The 11,231-nt window shown below is 40.5% G+C and overlaps 1 pseudogene; it reads left to right on the top strand.

Moving 5' to 3' along the window:
• The first annotated feature begins 5,399 nt into the window (after positions 1-5,399).
• LOC126474700 (uncharacterized) overlaps positions 5,400-11,231 on the top strand; it is a 29,375-nt pseudogene continuing 23,543 nt past the window's right edge.

Here is an 11,231-nt window from a genome sequence, read left to right as displayed (position 1 = left end):
TTGGAGTTCCAACAACTGAAAAAAAATTGAGTAGTCCTTGTCGGCATAGAAATTGCACAGTAGTAAAATTGTCTCAAGAGCTAAACGGCCTTTCTTCGTATCACCATCTATCTAACTGTTCATTCAATTGGGAGTCCACACTTAGGTTAGTGATAAAATTTAGTTTCAGAGCAACTTATTTATGCGTAAACGTATTTTTGTGAAGACGAAATTTTTCCAAAGCCTTTTTCCGGTTATAAAACCCTACGGAAGTAACAGTATCCTCTTTTCTTGAATAAAATTGTAAGGGTTTGACATCTGCCTCTTTGCAAGTTTTGCAAAAGACTTTTTCGGTAGATGCTTCATATTCTAGCCATGTATATTTGATCAACCAAGACTTCTGAAATGATCTTCCTTAGCAGATTATCGAGGCTTCGGCTGTGAACGGTTCTCGTCCGAAGACATCGAAGCAATTGACGACACAATAACAGCTGGAGGTTGACTTGCAGTATCATCAACTTCCAAGCGTGCCTTTTTGGTAAAAAATTTATCCATTGCAAACTTAATTCACAATACACTAAGAGACTAAAGTTAACGAATAAAATATGGTCCTATAAAATAGTCCACTATACACTAAAGTCGGAACACTAAACACGTCTGCAGCATGCACCGAACGAAACTATCAGCACTGAATGACTGCGACAGCGGTGCGGGCTTTATATAGCCACGGCGTCGTAATGTCTTAAAGCATCAAGGCGACGCGAGGCGGAGGGTTCCAGGCGCTTCTGCTCCAGTCCTTTTGATGTTGCCGCGGCAACAGTGCTGGCCCGGCGGCGCCAGACTTTACCCGAAGGTTCGTGCACCGGGACAAATTCTAAGAGTGCCCGCAGCATTGTAACACTATCATGATTCACACCACTCGTTTTCAGTTAACCTGCTTACTGCCGTAATAATTATTTCTTTTAACTCATTACTGAATATATTTTAAAAGGTAACTATCGTCAAAGAAGGAAAATAAAAAATTCCAACATAATTTTGTGATTTTACAAAGCAAAATATAGCTAACAATTTTCTTAAAAACGAATTTTTGAGGGGGCTCGGTACCTGGTGGGCGTCACCCCACCTAATCTCCAAAGAGGGCAGATTATCCTGAGGCCAGTGTATCCAAATCTTCCACAAATGTCAATAATTGTGCCACGGTAGTCCATCAGTTTTCCCAGCGAACTTGTGGACCAACATTTTCTCTTAAATTTTTCCTGAAAATCTTCCCACAATTTAAATTCCTCTGAATGAGCTGTTCCCCATTTCACTGCATCAGCTAATAAATGTCCTAGTGCAAAATCTATTTTTTTTTTAGTATTATTCCATTTCTGAGGCATAGATCGAGAAAATACTCTTAAGAAATACGTTTGATCTACTTCTCCTCCCGGCTTAAAACTTTAGAAACTGCTTAGCACAACTAACACCATAACCTATTTGTAATTCTTCTAATAATTTTGGCGATAATCCTATGTTAGAGGTAGCTATTTTGCTTCTAAGTTCCTGTTTAGTGTGCAAAAATGGTTCAAATGGCTCTGAGCACTATGGGACTTAACATCTGAGGTCATCCGTCCCCTAGAACTTAAGAGCTACTTAAACCTAACTAACCCAAGGACATCACACACATCCATGCCCGAGGCAGGATTCGAACCTCCTACCGTAGCGGTCGCGCGGCTCCAGGCTGAAGAGAACCGCTCGATCACACCGGCCGGCCTGTTTAGTGTCTTCTAAGCCTTACCATAATTTCTGTGATCGTATCGTCCACAGTATTAGAGATAGAGCTGTTGATATCTACTTTTTCGTGTACTTTTTACTCTACCATTTCTTCTAGATGCTTCCCCAAATCGTCTGAAGTATCTGCATTGCTAGAACATTTAATAACTTTTTTATTTAGTTCTAATATTTCTAACCTATCTAGAGTCTCTGAAGTTTGACTGCATATAGTTTCGTTACTCTCGAAGATGTTTTCTCTAACTGTATCATCTTATCGTTTATATTCTTAAACTGTATTTTCACTTCTTGTCTAACTATACCACAATGCTCGACTACTTTCGTTTCTAACTCCTTAGGTAAATTAGCTAAGGTTTCCTCTAAACTGGAAATTTTGTCTATTTTTGTGACTAAATCGTCCAAATTTTTTATTATTTCGAGATTTCATCTAACTGCTCCATTTTATTAGACATCCCATCTAGTTTATTTGATTGTTCATTTAGCTTCTTTAACGCTTTAAGTTTATCTACAATTTCCTCTAAGACCGTACTAGTTGTGTTAGGCACACTAGAAACCTTCGTTGTTTATCAACGTCTTTAGACCATCACCCAAGGTTATTCAACGTTATTCACAATCAATTATTTCACACAATTCACAATCAATTATACCACACAATTATATGACACACAAATTCTGGAGACGTTACACTGAACAGTTCACCTAATTCGTCGCACTAGCTGCTGTAGCGCCCTGCCGATGTCGTCTTGTGTGTAGCTCAGTCTAGACAGCCGCTGTACAGCCGCTGCCGTAGTTAACTGCACTGTCGCCGAGTGCGAAGCCATGAAGTGTTGGCATCGGAAGCCGTCACAGCACTCGTCGTCGTCGAAACCGCTCGCCGGAAATCTTGTCTGTAGTCGGCTTATTTTATCGTGATTTACGTGCCGAGAGGAAGAAATCGCCTCCTAGGAAACCAAAGTGGAAAAAATTGAGCAATTAACTCAGAACCTGGTGGTCGTCACTCACGAGAACGTGCTCCAACACGCGAATAATATTCGTTGTTCAACTGGTTGCTATGGCCAACTGGCACTCCCTTTGTTAAAGATCGGACAATATAATTTGCCTGGGTTTAATTAACGTCACAATCCCTTCAATTTGTATAATGTTGTTGTCGTTTGTATCGGTACAAATGGCTCTGAGCACTACGGGACTCAACTGCTGTGGTCATCAATCCCCTAGAACTTCGAACTACTTAAACCTAACTAACCTAAGAACATCACACACATCCATGCCCGAGGCAGAATTCGAACCTGCGACCTTAGCAGTCCCGCGGTTCCGGACTGCAGCGCCTAGAACCACACGACCACCGCGGCCGGCTGTATCGGTACAGCGTATATGCTTACGATAAAGTTCTTGATGGCTTGTTTACTTCCGCCTTACTAGGCAACGACGTACATCTTCCCGTTTTTCGTAAAATTTTAGTTTTAGTTTTTTGTTATAGCTCTCTTATTTTATTTTCTCTCGTCCTTGTTCTTCACTTAGGACGCCACATGACGTGTTTTTCTTGTTGCGGGTCGATTTTAAGTCATCGATACATTGCGTGATGCCAAGTCTTTATTCGTTCCTTGTAATAACGGTTACCTCTTTTTCCGAATTTCTCGGTCACCGTCTTATTTTCTTTTGATGTTGTGATCCTACTGTATTATGCCACGTATTTGACCGCTGACTTCTTTTCCGGTTGCAGAGGGCGAGGGCTATAAGAGAATTTCTTCATTTAAACAACTCAATCTGTCGTAGCTTTCTATGCTATGCCCCCATTTTTCTTTCTTATATTTGCACAAAAATTCCAATACACGTGGGCGCAGTAGATGCTCTTTACGCGACTACTAATTAAGTCACGTTCTTCACACGCACATCTTTCATTAGTGTACTAAGAGGAAAGTGAGACTTGTTGCTATGATTTAAAGCAACATGTACCACTACAGAGTTGGCCGATTTCAACAGCGACTTACTGATATTATAATCGTAGGATACAACGTTTTTTTCGTTTTGTAAAGTGCACAGTTTTACGTTCCTGGACATTTAAATCAAGTTGCCAATCTTTGCACTACTTTGAAATCTTATCGAGATCTGACTGCATATTTATGCAGCTTCTGTCAGATAGTACTGGTACTTCATTAGAGATACACAGCATCATCTGCAAACAGTCTGAGATTATTATTAATACTGTCTGCAAGGTCTTTAATATACAACATGAGCAGCAAGGGTCCCAACAGAGGTCCCTGGGGCACATCTGAAGTTACTTCTATACATCATGATGACTCTCCATCCAAGATAACAAGCTGCGTCCTCCCTACCTAAAAGTCACAAATTTCACCTCATACCCCGTATCATTGTAGATGTGATACTGAGTCAAACTCTTTCCGAAAGTCAAGAAATAATGCATCTACCTGACTGCCTTGATCCAAAGTCCTCAGTATGTCGTGTGAAAAAAGTGTGAGCTGGGTTTCACATGATGGATGTTTTCAGAAACCATGCTGGTTGGCATTCAGTTCATTCTGTTCAAGATATCTCATTATGTTTGAGCCCAAAATATGTTCTAAGAATCTACAACTAACTAATGTCAAGGATACTGAATGGTAGTTTTGTGGATCACTTCTGCTACCCTTCTTGAAGATGGGTGTCACCTGTGCTTACATTCAAGAACTGGACACAGTGTTTTGTTCAAGGTATGTACGGTAGATTGTAGTTAGAAGGGGCTAAGTCAGCCGCAAATTCAATATAGCATCTGATAGGGATTCCATCAGGCCCTGGAGCTTTGTTCAATTTTCACAATTTCAGATGTTTCTCAAAACCACTGACACTAATACTTGTTTCATTCAACTTTTCAGTTGTACTAGGATTAAATTGAAGGAATTCTCCCAGGTTGTCCTTTGTAAAAGAACATTTGAAAATGGAATTAATCATTTCAGCTTCTGCTTTGGTACCTCTGTCTCATTCGCTAGGGACTGGATACTAACTTTGTTGACACTAAAAATTTTTACACGTTACCAGAACTTCTTTGGGTTCTGTGAAATGACAGTGTTACCAATGGGCTATAAGCATTTTCTGAATGTGTGTGAATCAATACATCCTGCTTAACAAACTCTATCAAATTTGACCTCGATATTGTTGATGGAAGATGACATAAGAGATGAGGTGGTGGGTCGTTCCTGGCTGATAAACAACAGAAGAGCAACCACTTTTAACACTAGAAGGACTGCACCCATCATTTTAACAGCTATTCTACTTCTGTAGACTTATTTCTCCTAAATGGTTTCTTCTACTGGTTCCATGTTCTATGCTTTTCATAAATATTTTTTAGGTAGGTGCCTGCAAAGAATTTACCCATTAGGACCATTCTGAAAAGTGTCCCAAACATGTTCTACTACAAGGACCAAAGTCTGTCATTTTGACAGGTACCAAAATGTGAATAATAGCTTTCAGACATATCCAAAGCTATTGTTGTTTACCACCCTAATTTGATTATTGTCTTCTGCAGACCCATTGTCGATAAGCTTTGTTGCTCAAATGGCGCAGTTTGTGGTGTCCACATTTCAGTTGTTTCGTAATTGTGGTTCAAAGACGCGGTTTCTCTGATGAAGAAATTTTAAAATATTTCATGTCAGTGTCAGATGGTGAAGTCAAAGGAGAAGATCCTCATGATGTTTGTGAAGCTGATGAATTACAAGAAGATGACGCTGTAAGCGCTATTGATGATGAGGAATATATCCCTCCCATCAATGAAATCAGACAGCAATGTGGCAACTACTAGACAAGAGCAAGCCAAGAAATTGCAAACCAATCTTGCTTTACCTATAGCAGATACGTTTGTATAGGCATTCTATTATTATTTTATATTTTATCGCAACTGATATTTCAGCAAGCATTATAAATGTTTTCTATTTTGCTGTATTGCAATTTGAAATTCATTGTTTTTGTTACTGAATTTTTGTATTATATACTGTATGTTAAAGTACATCAAACAACAGTGTGTGTGCTAACCTCCAGCTAACAGCTCTAAAGGCGTTCATTGCAGAGTGAAAGGAAAAATTCAGATGGAAGGAAATCCTTCCATTGGGAGTAGTGAGGCAGCTAATGATGGAACAACATGGATTGTTACACCTACGAAAGCTGTTACTGGAAGACATGCGCAGCAGAACATCTTGAAGGTAGCACCAGGACCTACAGGCTATGTGAAGAAGTTTGTCAGGAAAGGTATATAGTCTAGTGCATGGAGACTGCTAACTTATGACAGCATGCTTCAAAATATAAAGAAGTGTACAAAAAATAGAGCACACTAAGAACTGTGTGATGATGATTGGACCATTAGCGTCGATGCAATAGAAGCCGCAATATCACTTATGTATTGACGAGGCTTATACGTAGCAAAAACGTTTCCGTTGAAGCTGTTATGGTTGAATACATGGGGACCAACATTTTTCAGAACGCAATGAGCAGAAATAAGTTCACCAAAATTTTGCAGTTTATGCGATTTGACGAAAAGAGCGCCAATTCACATAGACTGAAGACAAATCGTTTTGCACCTGCTACTCCTGTGTGGAATCCTTTCACTGCCAATTCCTTGTTGTGTTAGATTCTACGAGTCTGTGGATGAGCAACTATTTCCATTCACTAGATACTCTTTCATACAATACATCAGCAATAAACCAGACAAATTTGGAATAAAGTTTTGGCTTGCAGTTGATAAGAATTCTAAGTATCTGGTGAATGGGTTTCCTTACCTAGGCAAAAATTAGCAGTGATCCACAGGTGTTCCACTTGCAGAGCATGTTGTAACATGTCTCATGCAGCCCTTTGTTTCCGCTGGAAGAAACATAAACTGCGACGATTTTTTCACAACGAAATGCCTTGCAGAAAATTTGAAATGTAAGAGTAAAAGCATTGTAGGCACAGTGAAGAAATCTAGAAGGGAAATACCTCACTCAGCAAAATCTGCTGTAGCACCTTTGCACACAATTATTTGTGGACGGTGACAGCCTCGACGTGGCCCCCTCCCCTAGTAGTGTTTGGATGTGATGATGAGAATGAATGGAAGAGCAGTTGAATGGAATGGATAGCGTCTTGAAAGGAGGATATAAGATGAACATGAACAAAAGCAAAATGAGGATAATGGAATGTAGTCGAATTAAGTCGGGTGATGCTGAGGGAATTATATTAGGAAATGAGACACTTAAAGTAGTAAAGGAGTTTTGCTATTTGGGGAGCAAAATAACTGATGATGGTCAAAGTAGAGAGGATATAAAATGTAGACCGGCAATGGCAAGGAAAGCATTTCTGAAGAAGAGAAATTTGTTAACATCGAGTATAGATTTAAGTGTCAGGAAGTCATTTCTGAAAGTATTTGTATGGAGTGTAGCCATGTATGGAAGTGAAACATGGACGATAAATAGTTTGGACAAGAAGAGAATAGAAGCTTTCAAAATGTGGTGCTGAAGAATGCTGAAGATTAGATGGGTAGATCACATATCTAATGAGGAAGTATTGAAAAGGATTGGGGAGAAGAGAAGTTTGTGGCACAACTTGACCAGAAGAAGGGATCGGTTGGTAGGACATGTTCTGAGGCATCAAGGGATCAGCAATTTAGTATTGGAGGGCAGCGTGGAGGGTAAAAATTGTAGAGGGAGACCAATAGATGAATACACTAAGCAGATTCAGAAGGATGTAGGCTGCAGTAAGTACTGGGAGATGAAGCAACTTGCACAGGATAGAGTAGCATGGAGAGCTGCATCAAACCAGTCTCAGGACTGAAGACCACAACAACAACAACAACAACGAGGAGAAGATGAACGAAACACGAAGCAATGTCACTCCCAAGGGATGGCCGGATGTACTCATACCTCCCGGCCCTGCCAGAAGCAGTACTCATAGGCTAGCAGAATGCAGTCCATCAAAAAACCAAAAATTAGGCATGTTCTAAGAATATGCCAAGCCAACATTGAAGGCTATAGCACAGCCAAAGTTGATATCCTCCCCAAAATTATGAAAGAAAATGAAGTAGACATACTGGAACTTCAAGAAACACATACCGAAGAGAGTTCAACTTACTAACTTAAAGTGCAAGGATTTACCACAGTTGCCTCCAAAGGCCTTGAAAAGCACGGAAAAGAGCTATTGCTTAATACTACAGAGCTTCCCATGCCCACTGACTTTGCCATAGGGATGAAAGTAAATGACTCACGATAGTCAACATGTACAAACCTCCAACCAAAAACTGGGCACCTTCTGTTCTTTCTGATGTAAGCCACACAGCAGTGTACATTGGGGATTTCAATTTTCACCATTTCAGAGGAAGTACCATTCCTGTGATGACCAAGGTCTCCAGCTAGCAGATTGGGCTCATGTCAGCAATATCCATCTCATATACGATGCTAAGGACAAGGTCCCATTTACGTCGAATGCGTGGAAAACTTCAACTTCACCAGATCTCTTGTTTTGTGATGACCAGTAACGATGGGATCCCAGTGCAAGCAAAGTGAACTGTTTTGACACACCTGCCAAAAAGCCCATACTCACCAGTCATTGTGGAGACTGACCTGCAGGTACCAGCCATAGACAGCCCACCAATCCCCCACTGGAACCTTAGTAAGGCACCATGGGACAAATTCCACTTTCACGTGGAAGAAACTGTGACCAGAATTCCTCCAATTCCGATAAACTATGAACGGTTTACTAAACTGCTTCTGTGAGCAGCCCAAGAAACTATCCCACATGGAGCTAGAAGAGAATACATACCAGGGTTTACCAAACAATGTAAATATCTTCTTCAGGAATACAACAACACTGCAGACAACATACTGCAGACTCACTCACCAAGCGTCTTGATGAAGAAAGAAGGAAACGTTGGCATGAATTAGTTGAGCAGCTTGACTTCACCCATTTCAGCCATAAAAGTTGGGGCCTTCTCAGAAAATTGTGGGATGCTGTACATCACTGTGCCTAACAGATTGCTGTTAACCATAACAAAATAAGCTCAGTTATACTTGAAAACTCCAAGATCCACATCCCTACACAACAGAAGGACTTTAAAAAAACTCATGGCTGAAGCACTGAAGAACTGCACAGAACAGTCAGACATTGTGAGCACTGTCTCTGAAGAAGAGTTGATAACTGCAATAAATGACATCAAATCAAGGAAAGCAGCCAGACCTGATGGAATCCTACTGGGGTTTCTAAAGAATCTATGTCCAAGAGTACGCACATGCCTGCAAATTTTTCTCTGCCATACTTGAGACTGGAAACATCCCAAACAAATGGAAGGAGCCAAAGATAATAGCTATCTTGAAGCCTGGAAAGGATGAGAGAGTTCCCAAGAGCTACAGGCCTATCTCTCTGCTGTGTGTGATGCACAAACTTCTCGAGAAAATTCACCTAAGGAGAGTGACCCACCTAATAGATGCAGTAATACCAGTGGAACAAGCTGGTTTCAGGTCGAAGAGGAGCTGCTGCGATCTAGTCCTGGCACTAACCATGCACATTGAATGTTGTTTTCAGAACAAGAAAAAGACCGGTGCTGTATTTATAAATCTCTCAGCTGCATATGACATAGTATGGCTTAAAGGATTACTGTATAAGCTTACTACAGCAGTCAAATGTAAGAAGTCATTAAAGCTCTTTTATAATATGCTATCCTCAAGGGAGTACAGAGTACATCTTCATGGAAAGACAAACAAAGCCCGAATCCTCAATAATGGGCTGTCACAAGGCTCTGTGCTAGCTCCTTTACTATTTAATTTGTGCATCTCTGATATGCCGGAACTCAAATCACGGAAGTTTGCATATGCCGATGATCTGGCTATTTCATTGCAAGATGAGTCATTCGAATAATTGGAGTCAGGCCTAAATTCTGACTTGGTGCAGCTTCGTAACTACTACAGGACCTGGCATCTGAACCTTAATTCGTCAAAAACAGTAAGCACAGTGATGCACCTGAATAACAAACAAGCAGACAGGAAGCTGCACTTGAATATAGCAGTTCAGAATATGTCTATGAACTAGCACCAAAATACTTGGGCGTTAAACTGGACCACAGCCTTACATTCAAAGAACACCTGCAGGATGTCAGCCAAAAACTCAGAGGCAGAGTCAATATCTTTCAGAAACTCGCAGGCTCTACCTGGGGAAGTAATGCTGCAACACTTCACATTTCCTCCTTGGCTCTAGTCTATAGCATTGCAGAATACTGTGTGCCTTATGGGCCAACAGTTCGCACATCAATGAAGTAGATGTTCTCCTAAATGACACCTTGCAAACAATAACTGGAACAGTGAGACCTACCGCAACACCATGGCTCTCTGTGCTGGCATACATTCAACCTCCCTCACTCCACAGACAACACCCACTCCAAAGAGAAATTGCTGCTGACACCACACACCCAATACACGCTGATCTGCATCGCCCAATATGATTTAAGTCATGAAATCCCTTCTGGACCCACTCATTGAACAGTCGGGACACCATGGCAGAATGGAAACACCTATGGCAACAAGCAAATGTTAACAGTGGACACTCATTAAGAACCCGGCTGATCATCTTCCTGGCCTCAACATCCATTGAAGAACCTGGATGGCGCTAAATAGAATGAGAACTGGTGTTGGATGGTGCAACGAGCTGATGACCAAGTGGGGCTACGTGGATGATCCTCACTGTGACTGTGGCAAAATACAGACAATGCAGCATGTAATCAAGTGTGAAATTCATGGTTTTCTGGACGGTTCACTAGAGGATCTGCATAGACTCACAGACTGGGCCATTTCTTGGTTTTGTTCAAATGGCTCTGAGCACTGTGGGACTTACCATCTATGGCCATCAGTCTCTTGGTTTTGTAATTTAAATGTTTCTGTGTAGTTGTTAATTTTTTTTTCACAGATTACAATATGTATACACTATAGGTTTATAAGTACTGTAATACATATAACTAAATTTATAATGAATAATATTTTGTTGCATTTGCATGTTAATTAAGTTTCCCATGCTGAATGTGTATAGTATTGTAAGGCATCTGGCATATCGAACACAAAATAAAAATAATATCTAACACAGCTATTCTTTATAAGTCAGGTGGCATGAGTCTAACATGATATGAGGGGGGAAAAAGAAGAACATGTGCTTATTTTGAGTTCAATGCATGACACAGTAACTATCAATGAACGCATCTTAAAAAGCTACCGGAGTCAGTGGCATACTACAATAACACCAAGTATGGTGTTGACGTAATTGATCAAACGGCTCAGCTTTACACTGTGAAGTATGGATGCCGCAGATGGCCCATGCACATTTTTTTTCAATGTCTTGGAATTAGCAGCTATAAATGCTTGGGTACTCTTTAAGGAAGTAACAGAAGAAAAAGTAAGTAGACATCAATTTATATACAAATTGGCAGAAGAGTTGGCTTCAGCATATAAGGCCACAAGGGTACAAAATACATACCTGTGTGAGGTGTCATG

Source organism: Schistocerca serialis, chromosome 4, assembly GCF_023864345.2.
Source record: "Schistocerca serialis cubense isolate TAMUIC-IGC-003099 chromosome 4, iqSchSeri2.2, whole genome shotgun sequence".
In the NCBI taxonomy this organism is placed as follows: Eukaryota; Metazoa; Arthropoda; class Insecta; order Orthoptera; family Acrididae; genus Schistocerca; species Schistocerca serialis.
Note: the sequence above shows the minus strand (reverse complement) of the source record. Positions and strands in the feature narration are given on the sequence as shown.